Source organism: Vidua macroura, chromosome 2, assembly GCF_024509145.1.
Source record: "Vidua macroura isolate BioBank_ID:100142 chromosome 2, ASM2450914v1, whole genome shotgun sequence".
Lineage (NCBI taxonomy): Eukaryota > Metazoa > Chordata > Aves > Passeriformes > Viduidae > Vidua > Vidua macroura.
Genome location: NC_071572.1, coordinates 28,876,139 through 28,884,856, shown reverse-complemented (window position 1 = coordinate 28,884,856; position 8,718 = coordinate 28,876,139). Strand labels below are relative to the sequence as shown.

The window sequence follows — 8,718 nt, the reverse complement described above, 5'->3', positions numbered from 1 at the left end:
CAGGGGAGTTGAGACATACTATAAATTAGTGCCATATATAACCAAAAGTTTAACAGGGATTTGTTTTCTCAACGTTGAGACCCAGAGCAACTGTGATTCCTTGAGTTTGTGTTGGCATGAGCCTTGGGCCTCCTAAGGCCTTCTTGTCTGAACAAAGCCGGTGATTGAGTTCGTTCAGTGCACATTCCTCCCCCCCATTCCTGCACACAGCTACCAAGAGTCATGCATCTCCTGTGACCTTTCTGAACTTGGCAATGCTGGTTTGCTACCCACATACTTTCCCATTTTCTGCTGCTTCCCACTGGAGGTCACTGCGGCAGAGGAGTTGTGGACAACTTATCTGAGCTTCCCACTGCTACAGATACTTAGCAGCAGGTGGGAATACATGTGGCTGACTTGTATCATTTTGAACTCTTCAATGAGCATAAACAGTCAAAAGACACATATGGTTTTTGAAGGATGTTGCAGAATGAAAAGAAAATGCCATGGAGATTTTCAGGGTCCCTACTCCAGCTGAAGTTGACTGGTTGTAGCAGAGCTCACCCGAATGATCAACTGAAGGGTTTCATCCAATGAAAAATGCCAGTTTATCAAAACCAAGAATGAAATATTCCAGAGTCAGGACTATTTTGATATACTTGCAGTTGATTCTGAGCTGAGTTCTTGGCAGATCACCAGCCTCCTTCCTTGGCACTGTGATCCTGAGTTGATGAGAAGACACAACAACTCCTAAACTCCCAAACTCTTTCACCGTCCAGCAGCTCCCTTGATGACACAGAGCAGAACCTCCTCCCATAGCCACAAATATTTTCTAAAAGGCCAGTTATATTCCTGATGAATGTTGTGCAGTAAGCATGGCATCCCAGCGCAGAAAAGTAATTTAGTCCCACAAATGTTTCCCAAATAATATCTATCTTGACTAATTTGAAACTGAACACGTAAGTTCCAACACTCTTTGCCCTTGGCCAGAAAATAGAGATACATAAATACTGAAAATGTTACATTATCATGAGATGATGCTCAGACATGTCTTGCTTAAAGTTGGTAGAAATTCTTCTAATATCTTAAACATAATTCATATTCTTATTTTCAATGTAAAGTTTCTCATTTGAAACTTATAATTTGGCCACATAGTTCATTTGTGAGAGTTTCACTCCACTCATTTTCATAAGAACATTAAAACATGGTGAAAAAAAATGTTTTGTTGTTTGAAACCAAACCAAGCCAAATTTAAGCTCACAAACAAATGTTTATTTCATTTCTGTTTGTCCAGACCAGAAGAAAAGTACTAGTTATTTGGTTTTCTGACATGAGGTGCAAATCAAGTTTGTGAGTTTGGGGGATTTGGAGAGCTCCCATGAAGACTGTGACCAGTAAGGTGAATTTTTCCCTTCTTTTTGTTTACAGTAAAGTTAAGGTAGATTAGGTGGGCAGAAAGCAACTCTGAGCACAATTCTATTGCAACATTTAGATTATAATATAGCATATGTAGAATGTCCTTTTTTGGCAGTGGCTCTAGGGATCTGTAAAGTGTGTTATTTAGTATTTTCCTTCCCTGAGAGGGAAAAATACCAATTCACTACTCAACTTAGTCATATATTCTTATGAATAGGCACTTGTGATTTGTTCCTAGCTCTCTGAAACTTTTGGAAAGCTCTGGTTTTGGTTGAAGGCTGTCACAGGGATCTAGAACCTCTACCCTTTGAACTTATCATTGGCTCAAATGTTATTTGGCAGGCTTATAGTGAAGAACAAGAGACCTGAGCTGGTGAAACAGCTTATTACCCACAAAAGAAGCAGCCCCTGCCCCTTCTCCTATCCTTGCCTGCTTTCTTCTCTGTACCCATTCTGGCTCTTGTCTAACCCCTCTGTGAAGCAGCTCAACTTACTGCACTGGCAGAACCTCATTCACAATTTTTGGTGCATTCACTTTCTGCCTAATCAGTACTCTGAACTGATTTACCATGGACTCATGAGAGTGTCAGAGCCATTAGAATAAACATATTAGGAAGGTACAGTAAGGGTTAAAACATGGTGGGAAGAAGAGAAGGGGAAGAGATAGAGAATTGACCAGCTCAGAACATGTCATGGAGGAGAGGAGGGTACTGTGGTATGCGTATGTTGGTGTTGCTCTGACACAGTTGCATCAGCATTCACAAATGAGTATTTTTCTCGGTGACTGCAAAAGGTAGCTTAAGTCCTAAGTTTTTTTACATGGGGATTGACCCAATAAAGCAGTTACACATTTAAAGACAGGGTTGAATTGAAGCAGGAGGAGACAAAGAATTTACTCTGCCCCATTTCCTGTTTGTCTCCACAGTAGTATGATGCTACTTGTCTTCCAGCCTTAACCACCTGGACTGGCACCCACACCAAAGCAGGGAAACAGGAAAAAGGAGCTAAAACCTTCTGATGCCTTTTGTGTTTAGTTGGTCACTACAAAGGCTACATTTGAGCATGTTGATAATAATACCTTTCTCAGAATTATTGTCACAACTGTACCCCAGTGAATCCCAGATATGGACCAGAAGCAAATAAGTGATGACTGTTGGCTACTATTTTTGAGTATAGTAATTTTTTTTTCTGCTCTAGAGTCCCTCATATTTCTCTCGTATCAGTTTCTTTCTAGGCTGACAGTGCAAAGCCCTGCAGAGCAGCCTCATTGCCAAGATCAAAACAGCTTCTTGGAATTGCACAAGGGCTTAATCCTTCCCATACAATCTTGTCACAGTCTTCCCAAAATCCTCAAAGGGACCAGGGAGGATCACTGTTGTTCCTTTCAAACCCCTAAAAAGATGAAAACATGCCACCTTATTAAAGTAGCAGAAGCAGTTTCCTTACCTTTGATGCTATTCCACCATCAATGAGTTTCTCACAAATGGAACACCCCATCTCTACAGGATATATATATAGCAATGCCACACAAAGTGTTGATGCCACATGGTGAAGGAGCATGGACTGAATTGGTGTGTCTGTGTTAAGAAAGCGTACAGCTTCATGCTTTCCAAAATGAGTGTACCCAAATAAGACATTAATATACAGTACAAACTGAATTTTGAAGTCAAATTTTTATGTTAGGATCTCTTTAAATGTAGTTTGGAAATCACAGTTTTGCTATATAGTGCAAGGAATACATGGGGTTAGGTGATTTTATGGTTTCTACTGTTTTAATGAATTGAAAAGGATACTTACCCTTACACATGTCAGCATGCGAGCGTATTCATTTCCCCCTTACATTTCTATCATTAGTCACATTCTAAACCTATCATGTCTTTCTTACTGTCAGTGGCCTATGAGTTGCATGTGTTTTTTTGTGGTATAAGTCAGCTCTAGATCATAAATCCCCAAACATAAAAATTCAGAAAACATTTATTAGGCCACCACATCAGTGTTCCTGATAGCGCAGGACTGTTCTCTTCAGCTTCTTGGAGTGCTTCCATCAATATGGTATCTGGGTGTCTTCTAGCAATACTTAAATGACAGCTGTCATGTATGATTCATGATTTCTTTAGTCTTCTTATGAAAAAAAATATTTTGTGTGCATTTAAAAGAAACAACAAAATTGCAAGGAAAAAGCTGTCAGCTATATAAAAGTAATTTAGCCTTCTCTAGGCAAGCAGCACATCAGTAACCTCACCACAGCTATAATGCTAATTCTGATTGAGTATTGTGAATACAACAGTTCAATGGTAGTTTTCCATAGCTTTGAACATTGATAAATAAGATTTTAATTATTCTTTCCCAATTTATGTACTCTTTTATCTAATTTCTGTTTACATTCTTCAGTCTGCATTTTTCAAAGAATCACTGAAGCTGGAAATGATTTCCAGTATGATCAAGTCCAGCTTTTGACCCAACACAACTACCTCATTTGAACCATAGCTCTAAATGCCATGTCCAGTCCTTTCTTGAATAGTTCCAGGGATGGTGACTTCATCACCTCCCTGGGCAGATAATTCTAACACCTAAACACCCTTTTGGTGAAAAAAATCTTTCTGATGTCCACCTTGGACCTCTCCTGATACAGCTTCAGGCTATGTTCTCTTGTCCTGCTGCTAGATTCCAGGGAGAAGAGACCGAACCCCACCTTGCCACAATCCTCAACTGATAAGGACAACACTGAAGCTCCTTTTCTCCACAATAAACATCTCCAGATCCCTTTAGCCACTCCTTATAAGACTTGTGCTTCAGACCCTTCACCAGCTCTGTTGCCCTTCTCTGGACACACTCCAGCCCCTTAATGTCTTTCTTGTAGTGAGGGGCCCAAAAGTGGACACAGGATTCAAGGTGTGGCCTGACCAGAGCCGAGTACCGAGGGACAATCCCTGCCCTCATCCGGCTGGTCACACTATTGCTGATACAAGCCAGAATGCTATTGTCCCTCTTGGCCACCTGAGTACATGCTGGCTCATGTTCAGACAGGTGCCAACTATCATCCTCAGGCCATTCTCCACTGGGTCACTTTTATCCTCCACTGGGTCACTTTTAATGCTTTTTTTTACACAAAAAAAAAACATTTCCAGTAGAAGTATATGCACTCTTCAGAAACTTAAACTTTCATTAATTTGTACTCTCATATATGTAATAGAAAGCCTAAAAAGTATTCCCAGCATGCCATCCTGTCTCATTCAGCAACATGAAACACAGGCACAACTGACATATAATCTTTGACGCTACTTCATTGTTTTTTAGACATTCCCTGAAGATCCTTTTATATATTGTCAAAATCCCCTTATTCGTAAGATAATTTAGATGTCCTAATTTCCATGACAGCCAAAAAATTGCTTTAAGCAATTATTTATGTGATAATTATTATTATTCATTATAAAGCTATTTATCTCCTATTCAAACATTAACCAGATTAAGAAAAATGATACCATAAAAATGACTCTTGCAGCTCATGGCCCTTAAACTCCAAGGACACAAGTTATCTACTCAAGAATATAATCTTTCCTTTTGCTCTAAGCAAAAACTTATTTAAAAAATGCTGCACTTCAATCAATTGTGTCATTTTTTCATCTGTTGTCACACTCTGTGGAGCTCTCCCTGTATGGAGAAGGCCACAAAATGGCTGATATACTTTTAGACCATACATATGATTTATCTTTTTATTGGTCTCCCTCAAGTATTATGCATGAGTATATGAATATGTTCCTACTTTGTTCAGCTTTAATCTTACTACAGTAGTGTGTGTTTATTGACATATGAAATGCAACTTGATACAACATATAACCAAATTACTATCAGCAACAATGTATAAAATTTTATTTAAAAACTTGTAAGTAAAGCAAGGAACTCGTTAGTATAAAATATGTGTGGGAACAAGTTGTTAAGTTTTTATTTGTGCCTGGATATTTGTGAGATATAAAAAGTAATGTAATATGGCTTTTCAAATCAGTTGGTCTAATTTGACACTACAATCATGCTGTGTATTTCAGTGCAGTAATTCAGAGAGCAGTTACAGTTATTCATATGTCTTCGCTGCATTTCTCTACCCATATACTTTGAGATACCTCTTATGCTTAAGTTGAGCACTGAATTTCCAGAGGTTGTGATATTTGGCTTGGGGAAACCACAAGAGCTTTAGAAGAACACTTGTAGTTAAATCACTGATACATCTTTGTCTTAAAATAGTATTTTGGACTGGATTCATCTTGTTCTTGAGTTTCTAAGGGCTGGTTAGCTAGTCCAAAGCTTCTTTTCCAGTCTACGGAAAGAGAGAAGCACAGACTGTGCTGTCCTGTGTCTTTTGGAAACCCCTATTTAATGAGCAGTTGATGCAGAGATTGCTGTCCATCTCCATTGATCTCAGACTGGCACGCACTGGGGATTTACCAGTGTCCTGGCTTTTCTGGGTTGTTGAAGTAAGATTGCTATTGCTTCAGTGTTAACATTTGTACTGAACCAAGTTCTGCTCTCAATTCCATACATAACAGTACATGTGTATAGAGAAGTGTTGTGTTGTCTCCAGTCCGCATCAACAACACGTGGGCCAAACTGTTCTGGGTGTCGTGTGAAGGCAGTAGCCCAACACAGTGCCTGCCCCTCCCAGAGAGGCACCCCTTCTCCCAGGTACTCTCTTCTTCCAGGGTCGGCAGAGGAAGTGAACCTGTGTCTGCACCCACTGTCCACAGAAAACCCTGTCAGGTTTGGTCACTTAAGGGCACCATGTTTGATATTTTTACTTACAGCTCTGTAAACAAAAGGGCACTCAGACCTTGTTCCATTTTCAGCTCTTTGATATTAACAACTAGACTTCACAATGCAATGTTTTCCCACATAAATGCAAAACTGTGCCTTTGAAACCTTCAGCTGAGTAACGTATTTCACCACATTCCACTCTTCTTATCACCAATCTCCCAAGGACATGGGTTAGTCTTCCTACTTCTAAACTCATCTCCTCAGGGAAGTAATTTTTTACAAAGTATATGAACTTTGAATTATTTTTCAAGAATCTTGTCTTCCTTTTTGTGGCAGAGCTGTGGGCAGTACATTATTCATGCCCAGAAGCCATACCATGGTTTCATAGCACATATTTTCCCATCTTGCCAGCTCATACCCAGCCCCAAGGTATGTGGATTCTTCTACATATCCTAGTCCTCTTATCTCATTAGCTCTATTGCTCTATATGCACAGGCTTTGAAGGGTGGAACAAGACAAAGTATTTTGACAAAATCTTCCTCCATGGTGAAGACCTGACATGGTTTGCAGGTGAAGTTAGACTGAGTACAAACTATAGTTTAATATAATATATGGGGTTTTTAAAGCACTAGTTCTGCTTTTCTGTAAAAGCTTTCACTGGCTTATTCACTATGGATCTCTCTGTCAGCACTAGTGTTTTATTGCTCACAAGAATCTTGCAGCATGAGGACTCCTGCCCAGATGTTTCCACCAGCCCAGGCACGTTTCCTAAGCATGACTTTCTTCTACTTTCATAGAAGACTTTGGACTGTTATGTTTTTTATTCAATAGATGTTTGTGTTCTCACTGTTCAAGTCTTGATACTTTCACTGGCCTTGCTATTCTTTGCTAATTCTTAGTTTGAGGTTCATTTTACCTGATTTAGGTACCAGATTTAAGCAGTTTAAGCTGGCTAATTTAGCTAGGAATAAACCGCTATCAAAAATAGCTATTTTAGGCTAGGATGATTGCCTTCTGGAAGTGCTCATCAGTTCCCATTAGGTATAGAGGCAGACTGGATGACTAGCTTAAAACAAGCATTTAACATTAACATGGTTCAAGGTAAATGAAGTTGGTCCCACCCTTGTGCAGGAATGAATGAATTTGGACAATGAAAAACCAGAGCTCTTCCACTTAAGGCAGAACATTTTCCCTCCCATACTCTGCATCTGACCAGGAAATGCAGCCTGTCACAGAGAGAGCTGTACCCCGGCAATAACCACTGGCACACACCTCATTTTGGTACAAGCATAATTCTGATTATTTCTTAAACAGCAGAAGAACTGTCCATTTAAGAAAAATTCACTTATCTGTAAATTATTTTCACTTGTTTAGTGAAATCATAAATCCTTGGGATATCTGAAGTGTAATTTAAGGAAAGCTGAAAAATTGCTTTTTTATTCTTCTGACACTATCTCACAGTTTACCCACAAATCAATCTAAGTTCCTTCTTTGAGCTCCAGACTGAACAGCATCATGATTCCATTCATGAAATTAGAAAGGTTACTCACCTCCTTCTATCAATTACTCTATCAGCAGCTTGGGTAAAAAAAGTGCCATGAAACAGAGAGGAAGTACATTATAACATCTTGTCTCATGTTTGCCAAATGTCTTACAGTTTCGAAAGACCATTGGAGTGTAAAGTATAACAATCTATAATAAAGCAGGGTTTTTTCCTGGGTTCAGTCTGATTTCCTGTTTGTAAGGCATACTAGACAGTGACTTGCAATGTTTTCCCAGGCTGTAATATTATTTCAAAATGATCATGTTTCATATGGTATGCTTTTACTAATTCAGTTACTCTGTGAAGCATGCTCCAAACAATGATAACAGATAGGACAAAACAAGTAACATTGTGAAACTTATTTGAATAAAATTATAATAAAACCAATATAAATCTATTCACTATATATATTTACATTTTTTTGTTACAAGGGAAAAAAATTTAGTCTTTAATGACAGCATTTAGGAGAGGGATGTTTCAAAAACTAAAGAGTGGTTGCATATAGACAGAAACCTGTCCTTATGTGTCACATTTTCTATCCAGAAATTCAATTATTGTAATACAGTTACATCAGTGAGAAGTGGAAATCCTCATAAGAAACTATTCAGAAGACCTCTCCCAGGGCAAGAAATCTTGACAATAATATTTTGTCTTGTTTGGGGGGGGGGGGGGTTGCATTTGTTTATTTTATTTATTTTAAATTTGATATGGTGGTTTTCTTTTTCCCATTGTGCCACGGGACCATAATTAGAAAAATACTTTCATCTTGCATTTTTCAGGATCCACTTATGACATTGTGTGGTTCATTAAATATGAGGTAATCTTGAGATTATTTACATGAAACATTAAAGGGGAAAAGATTTTGAGGAGGCAAGCACTCATAAATTGGTATATTTTAAGAGGCACAGTCATGTATGTATCATTAGCAGTGTTATCATATAAAAGTAATATTAAGTACTACAATCACAAAGAGATACTGACCCTTTTCATTCCTGAAAGTCAAACAGAAGTTTCACACACCTTCACCTAAAGTT

At 38.6% G+C, this 8,718-nt stretch overlaps 1 long non-coding RNA gene across 1 annotated transcript; it reads left to right on the top strand.

Moving 5' to 3' along the window:
- Positions 1 to 798: 798 nt before the first annotated feature.
- On the top strand, positions 799 to 2,916 carry LOC128804324 (uncharacterized). The gene is made up of 3 exons (XR_008436013.1): positions 799 to 875; positions 1,274 to 1,378; positions 2,619 to 2,916. It is a non-coding gene; the product is annotated as an uncharacterized LOC128804324 (long non-coding RNA).
- The last annotated feature ends 5,802 nt before the right edge of the window (positions 2,917 to 8,718 follow it).